The 23679-nt window shown below is 45.4% G+C and overlaps 1 protein-coding gene across 2 annotated transcripts in view; it reads right to left on the minus strand.

Moving 5' to 3' along the window:
- The window catches only part of PRPF8 (pre-mRNA processing factor 8), a 178899-nt gene extending 155827 nt beyond the window's left edge, over nt 1-23072 (minus strand). The window contains exon 1 of one of the 2 annotated variants that reach the window (XM_085649062.1): nt 22940-23072. The gene's annotated coding sequence lies outside the window, so the exon portion shown is untranslated. Of the gene's footprint in view, nt 1-22725; nt 22745-22939 lie in introns of those variants that run through there. The other variant, XM_085649063.1, reaches the window with a different exon arrangement.
- Nucleotides 23073-23679: the final 607 nt, after the last annotated feature.

The raw sequence follows: 23679 nt of genomic DNA on the forward strand, positions 1-23679 counted from the left end.
TCAGTACAAAAACATTTATTTGAAGGTCCAAGAAGCCAATAGCCAACCACCTGAAGGCTCGCATAGGGAAAAACCTACAACGACAACCAACAGAACAAAAATGCCAAGAATTAGATGAATGCTGTGCTTTACAAATAATCGCATATCAGAGCACAGTGAGGAAAAAGCACCACTAATAAAGCTGAAGTGTAAAAAGGGCTAGTTATCACAAAGGGGAATTTGCACATGATATTATACTCCCTTTTCGTGACCCCATAAAGTCCTTCAGCACTATTCTGTAAATTTAGTGTACTGCAGCGAAGGAACTAGGGCTCAAATGTCCTACAAGTATACACAGGTGCTAGGGAGCCCCTTTCATCAGAGGTGCAAAAGAAGTTTCAATCAACTTTGCCTTTCCTCAAGGAAACAGCCATGTCAAAATTGGGATCCGAATGTTAAACCTGGAGCCACACCTGAAGGCTAGTTCTAAGACTATATCAGGAGAAATGCAGGCACTGATTACTGATGAGGCACACAGCAACCAGGCATACAGCATTTCAACAGGCTGGAAATTATAATGGGCTCCTAGAGCTGGGTAACACTGACACCAATTCTTAACAAAGATGATATGCAACAGCAAACACTAATGGCCCACGCACTACGTGAAACGAAATAGCATAGCTGCTCAAAAGTAATAGCTTATTTGAGTGGAATTATGGTGTTATAATGCTACCTGCCAACACCTAAAGTTGAAAGCAGGCCACAGAGTATTATTACAGCTGCAGTTTAAACAATGAAAACAATAACTGTTCGTGAAGTCTTTTGATCTATTTTTAAAAAAGGAACAGTGATCATCAGAAAGGATATATTTATGGCAATATGTTTATTACTTGCATGCTAAAGGCTGTAACAGAAAGATAGAATCTGCATCTGTCTACACATTCTGAGCTACAGCATTTTTAAATCTGACTTACACGAAACTGAATACGATATATTTTGAAACAAATTACTAACTACTTTTTAGTGCGTTTAATTTTGCACTATATCTCACTTCTTTTCTACATGTCTGCAACCATACTCTTTCTTTCATGTGAAAAAGCAAGACATCAAGTATTTAAGATTTAAAATACTCCGGCCAGGAGTTAAAAGGACCTTACAGAGTTCCATGACCTTATAAAGAAACTCGGCCTTTGGACTTGCTCCTCCATTTCCTCCTCGTAGACTTGCAATATCCTTATATAGATTAAAGTACTCCTGGCTGCATATTATATCATACTGTTAATCCTACGAAAGTAAAGTTAAAGGATTCTAATAAGGATTGAACTAGGTGGCGCTTGGTAGAGCCACGCCTGACTTAGCTTTAAACCACTATTTGTAACCAATTCTCAACCTACTGAGGTGTTGGCATACTTTGCATCACAAGTTCAGTGGAGATTAGAGACCACAATTCCCTACAGAGTTTACAAGATTGGGCATAGCTGAAATTGGCACAGGCGTAATCAGGGTACACAGAGCATCCTGCAAACCAGGTGATGGAAGTAATAAGGTGTCAGGGAAGATTTGTTGCACAGACTGCCAGACCATTTCGTTTTCTATTAAATGCTTGTATTGTTTCTATGTACATTTAAAAGTAGAAAACATATTACATGACTGTAGAGAAAAGGTGATCTGGTTAGAAGAGTGGGCACTGAGTCTGTTTCTGAAAGTAGGCACGATACAGCTGATACAGGATTATACTGATAATTAATAAAGCTTACATCCCAGAACTGCTCTGTACATTAAATAATAGGTTTTTCTTTTACCCAACTCAATGGAACACGTTTTGTGCCTTAACCGAATGAAAAGCAAGGTAGCCATACAAGCATTCCAGCCCATAAATTGCATGTTACAGACTGTTCTCTACAACTGAAGTTCCTCCCACTTAGCTTGACCACAATCTGAAAACCTAGGATAGTGTAATCTCCCAAGGACATTTTATGTCCTCCCATAGCACACCATAGATATGTCAAGTGACGATGCTCGCTTTAAAATGAGCCCAAAAGTAACATGAAATGTATCTGTGGCAGATGTGAGCAGGGCACATCATTTGTGCCATTGTTGAAACAAGATTCTTAAAATGGAACAACCATTAAGGAGAGCTGCTGAGACCAAGCTGCAGGTTCCGGACCACTGCTGCTCTTCCCTTCTTTCCACAGCCAGTGATGCCAAGACATCAGGATGAACTAGAACTGGGATACAAGAAGTGTCGCAATGCAGTGTTTTAATTGTGCTAGCGCTAAGCTAAAAGGGGAAAGCTAATGGAATGCTCAGATTTTCTAGGTGTGCATGCTCAATTACATTGCCTATGCACAAAAAATGATTTTTTGCCCTTTATGTGGACAATGATTCATATTATCATTTTATCTCTCTGCACAGAGGATAAAATGCCCAGCACCTCATGTCTCTCTCAGCTTCCGATTCTCATCACTGGCTTTCCCATCCCTTTGCCTATAGCCCAAAGTAAAAACCTGCCTGTCAATCATCCCAATTTCAAATAAACCTAAAAAATCCAAAACAGAACATTGATGGATAAGAAACATGTGCCTAAAATGGCATGACTAAAGAGATCCCTCTCACTGCTGCCCGCCCCCCACCCCACTCATTCATTGAACAACAGTTCATATGTCTCGATAAGCTCTCCGTGCCAAACTTGTTGATCAACTCACCCGATATCACTTTTTCCCACTGCGGTGGCAGCAGTAGTGCATTTAATATACACAGACCAAAACTGCATGCATGTAATGCAATGAAGAAGCAAGATCTGGATACGGTTCTCAAAAACCTTTCTGCGTCATACACAGTTTGTGAGACATCACAGGTTGTGAGACATCGGCATGGCTCCCAACTTCCTTCTCCCCTAAAACAAGCATTGGAAATGCAATTGGTCTTGTATTTGTTTGAGTTCGAGATATTGGAATTGTATATGGCAATGTCTTTTACCTATGTGTTATGGAGTGTATGTGGTGTGTAGTGGATTATTTGGGTCGTATTTGATTAGTTGGTTGTTTAAATGTGTGGTGTGGAGTGTAGTGGAATTGAGTGGCATGGTGTGCTGTGGAATTATGTGGCTAGTACAGAGGTGGTATAGAATGTACTGGAATTATGTGGAGTGTTAGTGTGTTAGGCCGTGTAATTATGTAGAATGGCATTTTGTGTTCTGGAGTGGTATGTCGTGGAGTTTCATTTATGTGGTGTTCCGTTAAATTTTGTGGCATGATATGAAATTTTGTGGTATGGATTTGATGTATGTGGTGTGTTTTTAAACTGTTCTTGAGTTGTATTGTGTGGTTTAGCGACAAATTATGTGGTTTGGAATGGTAATATGAGGAGTTGAATTGTGTGGCGTGGAACTGTGGATAGCTTTGCCTTTCTGGTGACGAAAAAGGAAAAATAGATAGGAGCTAAGCTCAAGATGTGTGTGTTAAAAATAATAATGAAAGAGTTAGAGTTATTGGCGCTGTAAATGTAAATGTCTTACCTACAAGTTATGGATAAGGGTGGATTTATGTGGTGGGTAGTGGAATTATGTGGGTTGTACTGGATTGGTTAATTATGGCACTGTGCCATGAAAATAGAGTTAGTAGGATCTTCAACATACAGTAGTAAAATTCCTCTGAGAAAATCCTCCAAGTGTTGTGTTGCTATTGGACACTATTGCAGTGAGGAGGTTATCGAACAGTCAGTTTAGACCGCCTGTGGGAGGCTCAGCATCACATTGTCATTCTGCTGAGGAGACTAATGCCAGAGACATTAATGTTAGTTCAACCATATACAAAGCAGCCTCCGTTGAAGACATCACAAATAAGATCTGAAAGGCTACCATATGTGCATCATTGCATATTTCCACCAAGCACTATAGGGTGGCTATTGACAAGAGGACTGAAGCAGTCCTTGAAAAGCCATCTCACAGCATGTTTTCTATTGTTCACTTCTCAACTCACAATGGCAGAGATTTTATGCTGCTTTAAGAGTCCTAGATAGACTCTTCACACTGAAAGAATCTTAACTATGAGAACAGACTATTTATTTACAATCGCTTCAAGTATCCTAAACATTCAATGAGTCATACATATTGCAGTGAGATTTGAAAACGCACCTCCAAGCAAGAAACCTGGGCTGGGTCAGAGTTCAATCTCATCTCCCCCTACTTTTTTGGGTCTCGCCTAGCATTGCAGCACACGCATGCGCTGCTCGCTTGGCGAGATTTATTGCTAACAAGGACTTTCAGAAGAGGGCTTTAAGCCCCGCCCCTCATTTCCATTGGCTGGCGTCACAGTTTATGCTAAACGGTGGCCTGCCATTGGAAATGGGGTATTTTGGTTGCTGCCCTTTAGCTTTTTGGTCCAGCCCGTCCGGACTGGCTCGGCTGATTTGCATCTTTCCCAAAGCACTTTCTTATCTTTATGGTGCCATGTGTTTCTCATGGCCCCATAAAGACAAGAGATCGAAGCTTGTTCCTTTACTGTCCTGACGTCTGCATTTACCAGATTCCCGCCCCAGGCAGCGATGCCTGCGTTTGCAACCGCGGCAGTACGAAAATTGGGGGAAGAGACTGCGAGTATGCTCAACTAGCCAACGAGACCGTAATTCGATTGGCATAATCCCCCAGCTCCCAAATCAGCTGCTCCAGCCCTTCCCGCACAGAGTGGAGCCCAATATTTGCTTGCTAATATCGACCGTGCTCACCTACTGTTTGATGCCACTCCTCGGGGGCACAGCCGCCCGTTGCGAGCACTCTGCAGTTAGTGACCTAAGCCCTCTCCATCGAACGTGGTGACGCTGTAAAACCCGTCTCGCCGCCCAGGTAGTCTGTCCCAGCCTGTTTCTTCTCGAGGGCCGAGCGTCTCTGCCCTTCTCTGGTGCGGTGTCATCCTTTCGCAGTGGTGATCCCCACTTCTCCCTGCCGACAGGACGATGACTCCGGCTCCATCTCGATGCCTCCTCCCTGGGTCCTGCCGCCTTTTCGTTGCTTTCCACGATCCAGTCCTTTGTCCAAGTGCGAGTTCTGCGGAAGCACATCATTCCTTTTCCTGTCGCTGCAAGGAGAGGGGGGTGGGGGGGGGGGGGGGTTCTGCCGGCCTGGGCCTGATGTCCCCCTTTCCATCTCCCCCATCCCGGGATTGGGGTAGTTCGCGTTTGCCCTGGTCTTCCCCTTTCGAGCGGGCTAATTCAACATTTTGCAGGGGAGGAGCTTCCCGGCTCCGGCCTGCGTTTTGCCTTCCCCGGCCCAGGTTCCGACACATAGGTCTCTCTGCTTAGTAGTGCAGTGACTTCCACGCATCCTGTGACAGAAGCCATAACATTTTTACTGAAGTTGTGTGTGTCTCTGTAGCCGTGTCTGTGTGTGCAGACATGATACCCTTGAAAGCATGCAGTGTTTTCTCAAAATGTGTCCTTGAACATTTGTATGCCAGTGTTTGTGAATGTGTTTGCCCATCCTTCCCACGGGACTTTTATTTTTAGATTTGTTCAGCAAGGGTGGGGAAGGGGCAATGGGTTGCAATTCTCTGATAACATTATCATTAGGACGTCATCTGTTCAGCATTTTAGATGCAACATGGTCAGATTTATGTTCTAGGCTCGGAAGTATTAGGTGATTTGTTGCCCAGAATCACAGGATGTTGGGCCGCCTCCAGGACTAAGCTTCCTTAATCAGTTCCAAAGTCGACTGCTCTGGCCTTTAGGCCACACCGGAAGTGCCCCTCCGAGCAGTCTGCAGTAAGAGCGTGTGCACGTTTCCTGACACTACTCTCTGTGGGGGTTAAACTTTTAATCATGTCTGCAATGAGATTTTAGAGCTGCTATTGAGCCCGGGACAGTGCACAGCTCAGTCAGCCTTGCAGCTTTTTTCCATTTTTGATGTGCTTCAATTGAAAAATTCTGATTGTGGGGAGAGATTGGCGAATTGAGGAGCCCTGCTAGGCAGCTCCATCTGTTCTCTCGGGTTTGAAGTAGATTAAAGGGCTGCTCTTCGTTATCAGGTTAAACTAGGAAGAGCTTTCAGAGTGGGTCCATCTGAAGAGCCCTTGAAGAACCCTGCTCTCATTGAAGCACATTAGGTCTTTCTTTGGTGTACAGTCCTAATGCCAGTTTCAGTGTACCTTAACCCTCACGACTCCATCACAGAGTCAGGAATAGTCAGGCATTCCTTTCATGTGACTCATTTGTGATGAGCTGGAAGCAGTAATTCCAACAGGCTGCTGTGTGCCTCTGCTTCTTTCGAATCAGAGCATTACTGATGATTTTTGCCCCCTCCTTTTCATGTGTCACCTGAGCTTCAAAATGTCAATTTTCCCACTCGTATTTATAGGGAGAGCAAAGTCTCAAATATATTTGCAAACGGTACTTTTGATGATGCCTTTTCCATTATAAATGGGGGACTGGAAGTGTCTGAATGCGAAGAGAACGACAGCTGGGTAAGCTGCTCACCCTGGGCCTGCAGCAACGTGTGATCTTCGCTTCACATCAGGCTTCTTGTTCGGCTGTTTATGATGAAGTGCCTTTCAAACGCTACCATCAGTACTGGCAACCAAAACTACAGTACCACTTGCAGAATCTCATTACCACCCTCAGCATCACGCTGATATCAGCAAATGCCAATACCAGCATCACATTACCACTGCCAGCAGCGCACCATCAATCCACACTACTACCCCTTACTGACGCACTACCACCCTCCGCATTGTACCACTGCCAGCACCGCACCATCAATCCACACTACTACCCCTTACTGACGCACTACCACCCTCCGCGTTGTACCACTACCTTTTGGGATAGCCACTCCCTCTAAGCACTGTACTTACATAAACTGTCAAGGACCAATCTGCCTTTCCACCACAAAAGTTCCTACTGATTTTGTCAATGTTTATTACATTTTCGGTCTGCTGGTGAAGCGCTGCAGGAGTGGGGTATCATAAGGTGGGAAGGTGGAGTGAGATCCTGTTACAGAAAGGAGTAAAGCTGCAAGGGGTTGGACATGTAATGTGACAGGGTTCAGTACTACCAGTAGCATCCTAGGAGGCTCATTCACTGTGACCCTGGGGTACAGGACACTTATTCACCCGCATGCCTAGGCACAGGTACACACAGCCATCCGTCCGCTTACTTACCCAAACACATAGGCAAGAAGACCCATAATCAAAGCCAACAAACATTGGCAGAGCCAGCAGGTGTGGCGTTAAGATGCCAGCATTTCTGTAATACTTGTTTTGCAGTAGTTTTTGCAAAACTTTATTCTCCCCTTTTGCTTATACTTATAACCAATAAAAGTGTTCCATAACTGCTTAGTCGATTATCATGTTAACAAAATACTGCCACAACCCTAGGAAGAGTGGCTCAGCACTTCCAGAATACATTTATTGGCTGATGGGAGAGGCAGATAGTTTAAAACACAACTCTACTTCAGTCCAATAAATCATATGTATTACAGGTAAAAACTGAAGGAGCTTTCCCTGTAAGTTCAATATTCAGGCTAACCACTGACTGTGTGACTTCTCAGCTTTAGTGTCATTTACCTTTCCATCCTACTTTTAAAGCGCACAGCCTGGGATCATGGTCCTGCCTTCCAATAGCTGCTGCCGCACCCTGTCTCACAGCTCAACAAGCATTTGCAATGCAATAGGTCTCGCGTTTGTGAGAGTTTGAGCTATTGCCACTGTAAATGACAATGCTTTTTATTTATATGTTTTGAAAACATGCAAGCAGTGTGTAAACATGCACTTTGTACTTATAGTCCTTGCTTACGACTAGCAAAGCTGGCAGTAACTGTGCATCTTTTACTGCCAGCCTTGCTTCTCATAAATTAAGGACTACAAGTACAAAGTGTGTGTTCACGCACCGCTTGCAAGTTTTCAAAACACAAATAAAAGGCATTGTAATTTACAATGCCGATAGCTCAAACTCTCACAAACGCAAGACCTATTGCATTGTAAATGCTTGTTCTACTGACCCTCAAATATATACCGGCCTCTGGCAATGGGACGAAAGCGATGAGGAAGGGTGAAAGAAAGTAAACTGCACATAAGCTGATCAGCAATTGTTCCAGTGAGGAACTAAGAGCTTTTGTTATACCCTCCTGGCACAAGACCAACATCTGGGGTGCACGTGTTTCACCAGTACGATTGTGGAATCGAGCAAACCAGGCGTTATCTTCATCCATGTCTAGAATTTCTTCAAGGGGTAAAGGATTCCAGCCCCTCCAGAGAGCCCTCGCAGTGTTTTGAGGCAGACCCCTTTCACCACATCTTCACGACATGAAATTTGGTACAGAATAAGCAAAAATGCACACTTCAGTTTAGTGACAGAGGGGGGAAGCAATTCCTCATGTATGCTGCTAAATAGAGGGCTGTCTGCATCTTCAGTGTCCCAACATGTGGTGCACCGAAAACAAAGCAGGGTGGGTGGTTATCCTCTAACAAACACAGAGAATACAAAACCACTAGTCAAGTGCGAAGTGTTAGGAGTTGGGTTCGAAAACCTGTTTTGGCCATGAAACAACGTTGAACATTTTTAAAAATCTTGAGAGAGTCAGTCAACGAGGGTATTTACATGTAGAAACAAAAAAAAAAAACTATGTGTAGTCAACGCTGGGAACGGGACAAGCAAACCAAATGGAAGATAAACATCCTGCGATTGTGCTCAAATAATTTAATCTCCCCGTGCCTGAAAATTTTATGTGTCGGTCTGTAATGCAACTGGTGGTCATGTAAACTGACCCCTTCGGGTCGAGTTTGCACAATATACTACTGCAAATAAATATATATATATATATATTTGCTTTGCCAGACTTTGCTTGCTTGCCTAATTCTGCTTTATCCCTCTGCATCTCTTCTGTGCCCGGTTCTCCCTTTGCTCCCCCGCCGTCCCTCACCCGTTTTTTCCCGCCGCTGCGTCCCTGCCCCCCTGCTCTCCCATTCGCCACCCCACTCCCTCCTCCCATCTATTCCTCCCTCCCACCTCCCGTCATATGGAGGCCACGCAGCGGCCACGCGCAGCGTGCGCGCCGAAGGCGTGCCTAAGGCAAGCCCGTCTGTGCCCGTCCGTGCCTGGACCGCGCCCAGCAACAGACCCCCTCGCCCCTGCAGACTCCACGACACCCGACACCGCTACGATGCCAGCACCCTCCACACACTCAACAGCAGACGATCACACACCTGCTTCCTGGCCGCCCCGATGCGCACCCACGGACCATTCACCTGCCGGAAATGCAGCTTCGCCAGCATCCGGCCCGCCAAGCCGCCGACCAGGAAAGAACCCAACTACCTCAGATGCATCCTCCTAAACACCCGCTCCGCCCGCAAACACGCAGTTGAACTCTGGGACCTACTCAACAACCTCCCCAGACGTCGCCTTCCTGACGGAGACCTGGCTGAACCCCGTCTCGGCACCCGACATCGCCATAGCTGTCCCGGAAGGCTACAAGATCACCCGCAGGGACTGCACCAACGGAGTAGGAATCGCCATCATCCACAGAAACACTCTCAGAGTCTTGACCAACACAGACGACACCCTCAACACTGCCGAACACCTGCACTTCCAGATCCACACCGACCCCAACACCACCCTCAGAGGAACCCTCGTCCCCCCTGGACCCCTACCACAGTTCAGCGACTCCATCGCCGACTTAGTCAGCACACACGCCCTCGACACCACGGACTACATCCTCCTCGGGGACCTGAACTTCCACCTCGAGAACAACAACGACACCAACTCCACCACCCTGATCGACAACCTAGCCAACCTCGGACTCAGACAACTCCTCACAAACCCCACCCACTCCGCCGGCCTCACGCTTGACCCCATCTTCTCCGCAAGCCCCCACGTCTCCTTCAACCATACCACCCAACTCCACTAGACCGACCATCGCTGCATCCACTTCACCTTAAAGAAACCCACCACGCACCACCGCACCCAACAGATGCCTCGCTGCTGCTGGAGCAAAGTCTCCGAAGACCAGCTAACCACCACCCTCGCCCAGAGCCCACCCACCGACACCACCGCCAGCAAACTCAGACAGTGGATTGACGACTGCGCCAACACCCATGCCCCGTTCAAGAAACCCTCCAACAGTCACACCAGCAAGAAAGCCAGCTGGTTCACTGGAGACCTCCAGGCCTCCAAGCAAACCTGCCGAAAACTGGAGAAGAACTGGCTCTGTGAACGAACACCGGACAGCTACGCAGCCCACAAGAACGCCACCCGCAGACACCATCACCTCACTCGATCCGCCAAAAGGGCCTCCTTCAAAGACCGCCTATACAACAATGCACACAACAGCAAAGAGCTCTTAAACATTGTGAAGGAACTCTCCAACCCCGGCTCCAACACCAACGACATCCCACCTTCGCAAGACCTGTGCGACTCACTGGCCACCTTCTTCCACCGCAAGATCGCAGACATCCACAACAGCTTCAACGCCACAACCACCCGACAACCACTGAGACCTCCGCCCCCACGACCACCATCCGCCTGCTCTCCTAGACAAACAACTACAACGACACCATCAAGATCATGAACACCATCCACTTCGGATCTCCGTCAGACCCATGCCCACACCACATCTTCAACAAAGCCAGCACAGTCATCGCACTCCATCTCCGGAAAATCATCAACATCTCCTTCGAGACAGCAACCTTCCCGGAGAGCTGGAAGCACGCCGAGATCAACGCCTTACTCAAGAAACCCAAGGCGGACCACAAGAAATTCCGGCCCATCTCCCTGCGAAGGTCATCGAGAAGGCCGCCAATAAACAACTGACCCGCTACCTCGAGGAGAACAGCATCCTGGACCCTTCCCAGTCCGGGTTCCGCAGCAACCAAGCTACCCTCATTGCCGCCACCGATGACATCAGGACCCTGCTAGACAACGGAGAAACAGCAGCCCTCATCCTCCTGGACCTGTCTGCCGCCTTCGACACGGTCTGCCACCGCACACTACGAACACGCCTCCACGACGCCGGGATCCAAGAGAAGGCCCTGGACTGGACCACCTCCTTCCTCTCCGGCATAACACAGAGCGTCCGCCTTCCCCCCTTCCGCTCCGAAGCCACTGAGATCATCTGTGGTGTACCCCAGGGCTCATCCATCAGCCCAACCCTGTTTAACATCTACATGGCACCTCTCACCCACGTCGCCTGACTGCACGACCTCAACATCATCTCCTATGCCGATGACACCCAGCTGATCCTCTCCCTCACCAAAGACCCCCACACCGCCAAAACCAACCTCCACGAAGGAATGAAGGCTGTCGCCGAATGGATGAGGAACAGCCGACTGAAGCTGAACTCGAACAAGATGGATGTCCTCATCCTCAGATCCACCCCTTCGGCCTGGGACGACTTCTGGTGGCCGACCGCACTAGGAACACCCCCAACACCCACCAACCACGCACACAACCTAGGGGTCATCCTAGACTCCACCCTCTCCATGACTAAGCAGGTCAACGCCGTCTCTTCCTCCTGCTTCAACACCCTCCGCATGCTCCGCAGGATCTACAAGTGGATCCCCACCGAAACGAGAAGAACGGTCACCCAGGCCCCCCATCAGCAGCAGGTTGGACTACGGAAACGCCCTCTTCGCAGGAGCCTCGGCCAAACTCCTGAGACGGCTGCAACGCATCCAGAACGCCTCTGCACGCCTGAACCTCGACATCCCTCGCCGCAACCCCACCCCACCTGAGAGACCTGCACTGGCTCCCCATCAACAAGAGGATAACCTTCAAGCTCCTCACCCACAAGGGACTCCACAACACCGGACCAGCGTACCTCAACAGACGACTCAGCTTCTACACCCCCACCCGCCAGCTCCGCTCTGCCGACCTCGCCACAGTCCCTCGCATCCGAAGAGCGACCTCCGGCGGCAGATCGTTCTCCCACCTGGCCGCCAAGACCTGGAACACCCTCCCCACCCACCCACGGCAGACCCAAGACCTGCTGATCTTCAGAAGACTCCTCAAGACCTGGCTTTTCGAGCAGTAGCTGCATTCCCCACTCCCCAGCGCCTTGAGACCCTCACGGGTAAGTAGTGCGCTTTACAAATGTTATGATTGATTGATTGATTGATTGAAAGAGTAACAGGATAGGATGGAGTATAGGTTGGATGTGGTTTAACAGCCAGAGCGGTCAACCTTGAAGACGGCAAACCAGGTTAGAGTCTCTGCGCTGGCTCAAGCATCCTGTGATTGTGCGCAAATCATTTAATCTCTCCATGACTGAAAAAAGAATGCATCCACCTGCAATGTAACGGATGGTCATGTAAAGCGCTCGGATCCCTTCGGGTCGAGTTTGCACTATAAAACACTGTGAAGAAATAACATTTTAAGAAGCAGTGTTGTGGGAGGGGTGAGAGTCAGGGTGGTTGGGCAGGGGTGGCACAGGGAGATTGGGTAGCAGCAAAGGTTCAAAAAATCAAAACAAAAAAGCAGTGTTCGTTGCATGTGTGGGCAGGGGTGGGGGGGTGGGGGGGGGGGGGGGGGGAGTAAGCACAAGGAGATTAAGTGGCAGCAGAGGATTAATGAACACCGAAGCAAACAGCGCAGCACATTTAGTGGCTGCCGCAAGCGTTTCATGAAGCCTGTGCAGGAAGTAAACAGAACACTGAACATTGGTCGGAAGTGGCGCAACCTGGTTCAAGTATGTGTCGGTTCAAGCATCATTGTGCACAAATCATTTAAATGCTTGAAAATTTTGTGTGTCAATCTGTAATGCTGGTTATGTCGTTCGCGTTTATACCGTTGCAAAAAAATTGTATCCAAAAAGCAGTGTTGTGGGAGTGGTGAATGGTCAGCACGGGGAGATTAAATGGCAGCAGAAGCTTAATAAACACCAAAGCAAACAGCACGGCAAATGAAACGGCAGCCGTGAGTGTTTCATGAAACCTGTGCATGAAGTAAACAGAACACATTACAAGAACAGAGGCAGGCAAAAAGAGTGCTCTTGGAAGTTTCAGAAATAATCTAAAAAGTAAGAGCACATGTACCAGGGGAAACCCTCATGAGAGGAGAAACCCTCATGAGAGGATACAAAAGTCCAAAAGGCGGGAATACTAAGCCTATTCATGAATCAAAAGACCGCACTTACAAAGGACAGTAAGAGGAGCCAATTAAAAAGATGGGTGGTGCTTCAAACCCATTTTCTAGGAACAGCATGTGTTGAAGAGACAGCATGTCTTGAAGAGACAGCGTATGCTCAGCCTAGGCGAAACCGAAACAGCTTTTAGCTGTCTCGTCAAAAAAGATGTTGAGCACCATACCAAATTACAGTGGCGTTTGGGCCAGCCCACTGCTTTGCACATGGTTGACTTTGTGGTCACTTCCAATAGCTTTTAGTGTTACATAGAAGATTTGATATGTGAGAATCCTAGTTAGGGCCTCTTAGGCAAGGTAGTTTTATGCCGGTTGAAAGTGTGTATACCATAGTAATGTTATGACTGTGTACCAGATTGTTGCCTTGGGGAAAAGCTTATTTTTCAAACAGTAGACCATAACTGGTTATTGTGACAAGCAAAAGGTCTGATTAATCCTTATGTCTGATGTTACAGGTCTAATCTGCTTAATAAGACAAATAATGACAAAGTGAGGAGGTCTACTTCATTTACTGTGTGTGGGAAGTATTTGTTAAAGCCAGTAGGCCCTTGACAGGAGGTTGTTATCACAACGTGTTAAAGGATATAGACCGGTATTTTTTTTTTTTTACATGTAATCACGCATACTAAAATAGTACACATGGGTTTTGATGCTGGCCACCTACTCTGAGAAACCCTGGGGTTTTTCACTGTGATGACATATTGAGAGCAGGCCCAGGTGAAATTTAAAATACACCAGTCATTTTGGGAATTTCACATATATATGCGCCACTTTATAGTCAGGGTCACCAGAGATAAATGTCCGCAAAACTTTACAGACCTGTTGCCCCGTTTCATTGTCGGAGTATTAAAAGTTTTGTGGAGGGGGGCTCGAAAAGGGTGTAAAATCCACAGCATTTTACATAGAATTTCTATCTCGCGCAGGGCAAAAAAAGTCTGATTTTTACAAAATTTCACAGGGCTATATATTATGATACGCAGATGATTCAGTGGGGGGTACAGCGGGTAAGTATTTTTTACGCTTTAAGTGTTTAAAACTTAGCAGTAGTACTTGAGGTATATAGCGATGACAAGTCATTACCTTATTCGCTAACGACGGCCTTGTCAAATGTTAAAGTTAAAGACAGCCATGTTGTTTTCAGCTCAATTTTCTCTGAGTTCTGCGTTACCCCTTTCAATCTCAGTAAGTATCAGGTTTGGTAACTTTCCCAGTGTAGTAAAGTGGTAATAGGTAGGAAAAAAAAAAATCACACACTCACAAACACAAGGTAGCCCAACAGGCGTTGCAACGAGTCAGGAGAAAAGGTTACCAGCCTTTAATATCAAGTATTGAGGTACTCCAATTGCGAGAACAATGTACAGCTTCCCCTTTGAACCTGACGCGTTTGAAGTTTTCTTTTCCTCAGAGGCGGCCGGGAAAGATAGTGCAGTGGCGGGCAATACACGTCCAGTTCCACATGGGGCAAGTAGCGCCAGGAATTCAGACTACACGCACAGCGGGGCTATTGGAGGGCTATGCATTAAGGCCCCAGATGGCATGGCACCCATCAGGGAGAGACTGCTACAATACATGTCCCAGAATTCCAGAGGGGCCTGTGAACCAATCATGTTGTAGCTTATGAAGCAGCCTATCAGAAGGCAGTTTAGGAAATAAATGTAGTGTGGCCCAAATGCTGTTTTAATCTGTGGGACTGAGCCTATGAGGAAGGAGGTTGCTGAAACGTGCCAGGCTGCTCCTGATGCATGTGTGGTCTGCCGTGTATTGCTGCTGCCCCAACCTGTGGGTAACTTTGTAGATATATATATATATATATATATATATATATATATATATATATATATATATATATATCCCCAACCTTACAGGAACCCATTTGAGGGAGGCCACACGATTTAAATTGAAGCTCAAGCTTCTTTTATTTGAATGTTTGCCAGCAGGTGCCTATTCAAGAAACAAGACACCAGACATCTCTATCGCCAGACGCGTTTCAAGGGATAACCTCTTCTTCTGTGGCGTGATCACAAATGAAACGCTAACATGCACAGTCCTTAACACACCTGCCTCAGTGGGCGTGGTCCGCAGGCCTTCTGGGTGTTGTAGTGCATCAAATATTCCCAAGTGGGTGCGTTTAAAATTGTCAAAATAAATTCAATCAAATGGTGTGAAAAGTCTTGGAGGGAACCTGCCCCGCTTTGTAACAAACAAAAGAGCCAAAGCTGACACCAACCTGCACCAGTGTTAGCTTTAATCGTTCCGATTCTGCCGCACCCGATGGTGCAATCACGGATCCGCTGTTAAGGGCGGTGGGCCTCTCCTCACGACCGGGACCGGCCGTTAATACATCCAACCTTACAGGAACCCATTTGAGGGAGGCCACACGATTTAAATTGAAGCTCAAGTTTCTTTTATTTGAATGTTTGCCAGCAGGTGCCTATTCAAGAAACAAGACACCAGACATCTCTATCGCCAGACGCGTTTCAAGGGATAACCTCTTCTTCTGTGGCGTGATGACAAATGAAACGCTAACATGCACAGTCCTTAACACACCTGCCTCAGTGGGCGTGGTCCGCAGGCCTTCTGGGTGTTGTAGTGCATCAACTTGGGAATATTTGATGCACTACAATTGAATTGCATTTGCATTACCGCATGACTTTTTTCTCTAGCAAATTGTTTTAAATTCTACATGGCGATTGATGACTGCACCCCATTTGGGGTTGATTGACTATAGAACTTCCAGCCCCATAATGCTTTGAAATTATCTATTTTAGAGTCACAGAAATAAAAGAGGGAAAACGCTGGTTGTCTGCACGTCATCAATTTTGAATCGAAGGCTGCCCAAGAAGAAGGGCGGTTGCCCGAAACGCGTCGGCAGCAGATTTGAGGGGTTGCGTCTTGCTGGACCTGTGCGATCCTGAGTGTGCCTCCACCCCAGGGGTGACCTTTCTTCAAAATTCAAGTGACCGGTCACGGATGGCACCACTCCAATAACATTGGGGGTCCGCGGCCGCCAGGAATTCAAGCGGCAGCGTTGAGCAGTAGATGCCTTGGATTGCATTTGCATTACCGCATGACTTTTTTCCCCAGCAAATTGTTTTAAATTCTACATGGTGATTGATGACTGCACCCCATTTGGGGTTGATTGACTATAGAACTTCCAGCCCCATAATGCTTTGAAATTATCTATTTTAGAGTCACAGAAATAAAAGAGGGAAAACGCTGGTGGTCTGCACGTCATCAATTTTGAATCGAAGGCTGCCCAAGAAGAAGGGCGGTTGCCCGAAACGCGTCGGCAGCAGATTTGAGGGGTTGTGTCTTGCTGGACCTCTGCGATCCTGAGTGTGCCTCCACCCCAGGGGTAACCTTTCTTCAAAATTCAAGTGACCGGCCCCGGTCACGGATGGCACCACTCCAATAACATTGGGGGTCCGCGGCCGCCAGGAATTCAAGCGGCAGCGTTGAGCAGGAGATGCCTTGAATTGCATTTGCATTACCGCATGACTTTTTTCCCCAGCAAATTGTTTTAAATTCTACATGGTGATTGATGACTGCACCCCATTTGGGGTTGATTGACTATACAACTTCCAGCCCCATAATGGTTTGAAATTATCTATTTTAGAGTCACAGAAATAAAAGAGGGAAAACGCTGGTTGTCTGCACGTCATCAATTTTGAATCGAAGGCTGCCCAAGAAGAAGGGCGGTTGCCCGAAACGCGTCGGCAGCAGATTTGAGGGGTTGTCTCTTGCTGGACCTGTGCGATCCTGAGTGTGCCTCCACCCCAGGGGTAACCTTTCTTCAAAATATATATATATATATATATATATATATATATATATATACACACATATACATACACACACATACACACACACACACACACACCTCAGTACTAAATTATTTTATTTTTTAAACATTAAGAGCTATGTAATACAGTACTACATGCGTACCTATATCGTAAGTTATAACGCAGAACACGGGCAAAGTGCACCTATAAACAACATAGCTGGCTTTAGCGTTTGTAAACCAAATGATTAGCCAAACAGCTCATGATTTGTGATCACTACATACAGCGGCAGTACCGCAAAATACTCCCACAGGTTGGTAAAAAATATAGCAACAGTAGATATCTCGAAGTTTAAATACCTTAAAAGTTACAAAATAATGATACTACTTATCTGCACCACCCAAAATAATTATCTGCGCACCATAATATGTAATCCTGCCAAATTCGAATGCCCGTTTTCGCAATACGCAAAACACTAAAGTGCATGTAAAATAAATTACATTTAGATACGTTTTGAGGCCCCGCTTTTTCTTTGCACTCCCTTCACCAAACACCAGATCAATTTTACTCATCCACCAACGAAACAGGTTCAACAGGTCTGCAAACTTTGAGGGAAATTCGTGTAACAGGTGCAAAGTAAATAAGGGTCAAAATATACAAACATTAGTGTGTCGATAATATATACAAATTTAAAAGCAAAAAAAGTAAGCTATTACCACCTAAATGAAGTGGTAATAGGTTCCTCGTAACAGCTGAGCCGAATACTTAACTATATGCAAGATCCAAACTCAGAATACGGCAAAAAGCTGACCTTACACTAACACAAAATTGTGCTAAAAAGTACATGGCTGATTTTTACCTTTTGTAAATACAGCAACCAACTAAACACATAACCAATTCTCAGCACCATATATCATGGTATACTGTGAATTTACCACGGTATACCATAGCGCAATATATAACTACTTAAATCCAACATTACTTACACTACTTACATATCCAAGCAGAAAATTAACATTTACATATGACATATATTTTGAAGATATAACATTGAAATTTTTTACCACACTTTAAATGGTACGTTTCCTTTAATTTACACACTCCACTTTACATCATTTCACTGTAAACAGTTGAGCTAACGCCACCCCACAAAACGCTATTTAGTGTATTCCACTCCAGTTTATGACAATCCAGTATACGTAACTAAATTGTGCACTAATCCAGCTTACACAACTCCACCCAACTGTACTGTACACCACTCCAGTCTACACTACTACATTACTGTGCTGCTCCCCATTGGAATACATTACACTTTCATGTATGCCAGATAACTTGATGCCCCTAAAACATACTGCTCGCAACTGTACGCTATTCCATTGCACACTCCAGGAATGAACTTCATTGCATCGTGATTCTCAAAAAACATAGTTTATTTCCAGAGACAGATGTTATCTCGACAAGTACATAATACGAATTGATCTCGACAACCCCCACCTATATATACACACACTGTTATGAGCCCCTTTTACCTACATTTGTCCTACCTTGCCCTAAATAACTATTCTGGCATGGACCTTTTACCTAGTGTGGAATAAATGTGGAGTGGTTTTCTTTGAAAACTAGACTGATTTATTATGCATGAGGGTCTCGGCTGAAAGCATGTGCAGAGTCGGGATTGTCCTTTTGTAAAATGTGCAGTTTGAAATCCTAATATGCGGGCTGGCCCTAAATAAACTCTGTGGGCGAAAATAATTTTAGGTTCAGGTCTGTAATATTACACAAAACCGACTTTTGCTTGTCTTCATTTAAACTTACAACGTTTACTTTTGCCTGGCGCGTGCCCCCTCTTTTGGACTTATTATTCTTTCCAGTAACAAGGATGAGCCTGTTTACTCATTTATATTGAGAAGCCAGCGTGTTTTGATCAGAAAATGTGTACGAAACAGCAATCACGGTTCATAGGTCAAAAGTCTATTGGGGTGATTAACAGACAGGAAAATTAAGGCATGAAACTTAAGTGTGAGTGTTATTTTAGAAGAAAATGAGACTGTTAAAAAGATGGATTATTATAGGGCTTGGATTTACAACCAGCTGCTTGGGAAGAGAGCGAGTGAAGGAAGGGGGGGGTGGGGGGGGGGGTACTGATGGCTGAGAGCAGAGAGAGAGAGAAAGAGAGAGAGAGGGGGGGGGGGGGGTAAGGCGGAGGAGCATGGCTTAATGAGCCATTACAAAAGCCAGATGGCCTGTGCACGCTGGTGGCCGGCAAAAGGCTTTAGTCGGACTTTTAAAAGCCAGTTACTAAATGTCTCGCAGGCCAGCGCAAGCGCGCTGGCTCTAGCGAGACCTAAAAATATGCTCACCAATACGAAACACATATACTCTACTTCCTTTATTTCCCCAACTGTCTTTACAGGGTTTCGACTTTTGGACGGATATCATAGACACAAAGATTGGCACGTTCAGGGAACGGAGGCTTTATTTAGAGCATGCCTCATACCACAGCAAATAATCTTCCTTAACGACACAGTGCTACAAACTTCCTGTCTTGGTCTAGCCAAGATCAAGGACTTGAACACGCCTCAGATTACTTCGCCTTCACACTGAGGGATGGCAAGATTTACACAAAATATTGAGGATACATTAGATGACATACAGAATGGCTCGTACAATTCATCAGACCCCAATTGGAAGGGAAGCTGGTTTGGCCTATCGTCACAAATAAGTGCCATTTAAGATTCAGGGGTACCACCAAAAGGTTTAGTATCCATAGGCCCGACCTTCGCTATGTAGAACGAGAAGACTCGGGTGGTGACATCTTACAGTGTTATGGAAGTTATGCCTAGAGTGGCTACAAACCTCAACACTGTCTCAGGTGAAACAACACTTGGCCTTACTCTCCGATAACATGGATCGTAGGGATTTTGTTAGGTCCTCAGAAACCACGTCAGAAGTGCTTCCTTTGCGGTTTTACAATAAGGTATGGAAAATCTCCCAACAGGAGGCTGCTGAGAGACTGCGTCAGATTTGGGTGAATCAAGTATGCCTACATGAACTGTAAAGCCTTCCCCCAGTTCACACCACCCTTTCCTGACAACTGAATTGCTTCATTAACCACACAGTTACACCTTTCTACCTGACCATAGGCCCAGGGGTTGTAATACTGCAATCTGTTTATGCACTCCCCACACTTCTCCAGATACCTTTCCATGTAGTTACTAACAAACTGTGGTCAGTTATCACCCCTGAGGAATATCCTCCCAGCACAAAACCTCATCCAAAAATTCCACACTGTCTGAGGTGACAACCTTCACCATTTTAATATCTGGCCATTTGGAAAAATAGTCCATCATGACTATGCCAAAAGCGTCCTGTCTGGGTAGCACTGTAAATGGGCCAATAATGCCCAAACCTAAATCCCGCCACGGTGCCTCAGATAATTGTCCCGGCTGGGGAATCAGGAGTCAAAGCACTTGCAGTTGCATTCTCACTTGATGTTCCACAAATGAGTCTATCCCCTGCCACCTAACATTCCCCCTGACCCGCCGCCTAGTGCTGGACATACCCAGATTTCCTTCTTGTGAAATATCCACAATGACCTTCTTCAAATTAAAAGTAGGTATAAACTTGTCACCTCTTACAACAATAACATGTTTCACAGCCAACTCTTCCCGCACTAAAAAATAAATACAATTTAAAAAAAACACACTCCTGGAACTTTCCCCTTCCTCTGGCCAGCCACTTCTGATATATTGGATTACCCTATCAAATCACCATATTTCTCCATCTCCTCTTTCCACCTAGTTTCCTGAATGACAGGATGTTTTAAACTCAACAAATTGATTTATCCCAACGTGAATGCGACCTCACATTCATCCATTTCCGCTTCAACATTTCCCTAACCAGGTAAGGATAACCTGGACATACATTCAGCATGAACATTACACTTCTCTGGAACATACGCCATGCGCTATTGGAAACTCTGCAATCTGGAAGCAAGTCTAGCCACCTTGCTGTCATGGCACATCCCCCACCAGGCGCCATAATATGCACAAAAGGTCCTTTCTGTTTGGATCCCCACACACAAGCGAGCAACTCTCTTTCTGTGACTGAGAATTGTTTTTCCAGCATCCTGCAAAGCTCGTGAGGCATTGGACAAATTACTCCTTAACATGCTCTTGTTGCATAAACACCCTTCCCTGTCCATAATTGCTAGCATCAACCATCACAATGTATTCCTTCCCAGTGACAAAAGGGTTAAGACAGGGTGCTTCTACAATCATTAATTTCAGTGCATTGAATGCAACAGTCATATTTTCAGTCTATGCAAACCTTGCATTTTTTTAAAGAGACATCTGAAAGTATTTACCTTCGATTCACAGTTAGAAACGAACTTAACAATGGCATGTGACAAAATAGTGTGCCATGCACACAAATCCACCAATACTGGTATCTTCACATGATCAAGAGTAATATAGCACGCTGACTTCCCATCACTTATGTTTTGTATGGTATTAGGGTCCAGATCGAAACAGTCATACTCACATTCACTGATATCCCTGCTCTGAACCAAACTCACTTGCCGCTACTAAAATACCCCTTATTTTGAGCAAATTTTATCTACAACAGGACAAAACTTTGAATTACCCAAATATGATCCACTTCCACATTTATAACACAATGCTGCCCCTTTCTTCCCATCAGCTCTTTGCAACATAGGTTTCACCTCATTCTTCTGCTCCACGTTTTTCTTGAATGTATCCCCTCCATTTTTGACACCAAATAAACATATTTTTCTAACTTCTCTATTAATTTCTGCACAAACTTTTCTGAATGCTCAATGGCTTTAGCAAACTCAATTGCAGTACTAAGTGACGTATCTGTTGTAGTCCAGTCTTTTTTGTTTCTTGTTATTAGTTCTCATTAAAATGTGATCTATCAAAACCTCCACCTCTGTATACAGTCCCCCGTTTTAAAGAACACCAACCCACAAGGATGCACCCATGGTTGAACACCACCACATGCATCATATAACAATAAGCACGAGGGCACATAGACATATCGCGCTCCTGTAACTATAGTTACAGCAACAATTGAAATGAGCACCAGCGTAACTAACACACGTCACGCTCATGCAATAGAATAATATGTAACAATTTCTATAACTAAGGGGCATGCAGATCCATAGTTTGTTTCATTTAGTCTCGAAGAGCTCTTATTTTAAGGTTGTTTTGTACACCATCTGGTACTATTACATCTCAAAAGAAGACCGAATCATCAATCGCTGCACAGAAAGAAAACATTTATTTGTATTACCACTGCGGCTGGGTTTTTTATGTTTTAGTCACAACTCAAAACGCAAGCCAAAAATAACGGATTTGCAAACCTTGTTGACCGTGTTTTCTATTAGATTTCTAAACGGGTTTACTCTGGCACTCGACAACAACCTGACATCGTCCAGTCCTTCACTTTTATCAACTACGAAACTGCATTCTGGGACTTGTAGTCTGAATGTTGCCCAAATGGATTACTAGATCCGAAAACCATGACTTGATTTTGAAAAAAAGCACTCAGGGGTCGAACAGCCGTATCCTCACAACATGAGGTTTTCTAGAGAGCAAACAAACGCGACATGCACAAAAACTTGCAAAATCGAAGCTCGATTCTACTGAAATTGGTTATAGCAGCATTCTATGAGAGAGACAGTAGTTAAAACTTTGCAATCGAGGAACAGGAGCACAACTACTGTGTGAAAGGGTGGTCGGATGTGACCATTGCAGCTACAGACGAAAGAAGTCGGAGAGAGTTGTCAAATGGGAGGACACCACCACGAGGGGCTAACACTCACCGTTAAACTTACGATCGGTGAAAGGGGGAACTGGATTACGAGGTAAAAGCCTAGGCCAACACCGATTGAGGATTTTAACAGCCTACCAAGCGATTCTAAAGTACTGCCCGAATACCTCTCCACATCGCCCGATCTCTCTGACTTTTACACATATACATATCATTTCACATAGCCTCAAAGCGAACAACGTGCCTCCCCCCTGCCAGTCCCGTACCCCGGAGTCGTTATCCAGGACCGGATCCTCCGCTCCCACAATGGCGGCCTCTGTACGTCCACAACGCGCTCCCGGAAGCAGAATTCTAACTCTCCAGAGTTTTCACCAATTGAGAGCTGCTAGGCAAATAGAGGAACGATTTACACCAATGAAAAGCGGGGTACTAAGAGAAGGCGGTACCGCTATGCCTGACAGACAGGCAGCTATCAGCATAACAAGGATGCCGATATAAACAATAGACAGAAAAGAAACACTACAGAACATAATGATTCATGCGTATAAAAAGTGGACTGCAACAATCAAAGACCATAGACACAAGAGAAATTGGCAAAGTACTGCCGATAAAATCGAAGGAAGAATATTTAAGAGCCACAGAGAACAAGCAATTGCAATGCAATAGGTCTCACATTTACGCAAGTTTAAACTATTGGCACTGTAAATGACAATGCCTTTTATTTATGTTTTGGTTTGTACAACATAAATTAAAGGCATTGTCATTTACAATAAAATTTACAATACCAATTGGTCCAAAATTCGCAGTTGCAAGACCTATTGCATTGCAAATGCTTGTTATGTGTATGATGCTGGCACTCAGATAGCCAGCCTCTTGAATAGAATCCGAACAAGCATTGGCAAAGCCAATAGGTCTCGCTTTTGGGACCTTATAAGTATTTAGTTATGCATCACAATATCCTCGGTGCAATAACGTTACTGTTGCATGGCTAAGTCCTAGCAGTGCC

Source organism: Triturus cristatus, chromosome 3_2, assembly GCF_964204655.1.
Source record: "Triturus cristatus chromosome 3_2, aTriCri1.1, whole genome shotgun sequence".
Classification (NCBI taxonomy): Eukaryota; Metazoa; Chordata; class Amphibia; order Caudata; family Salamandridae; genus Triturus; species Triturus cristatus.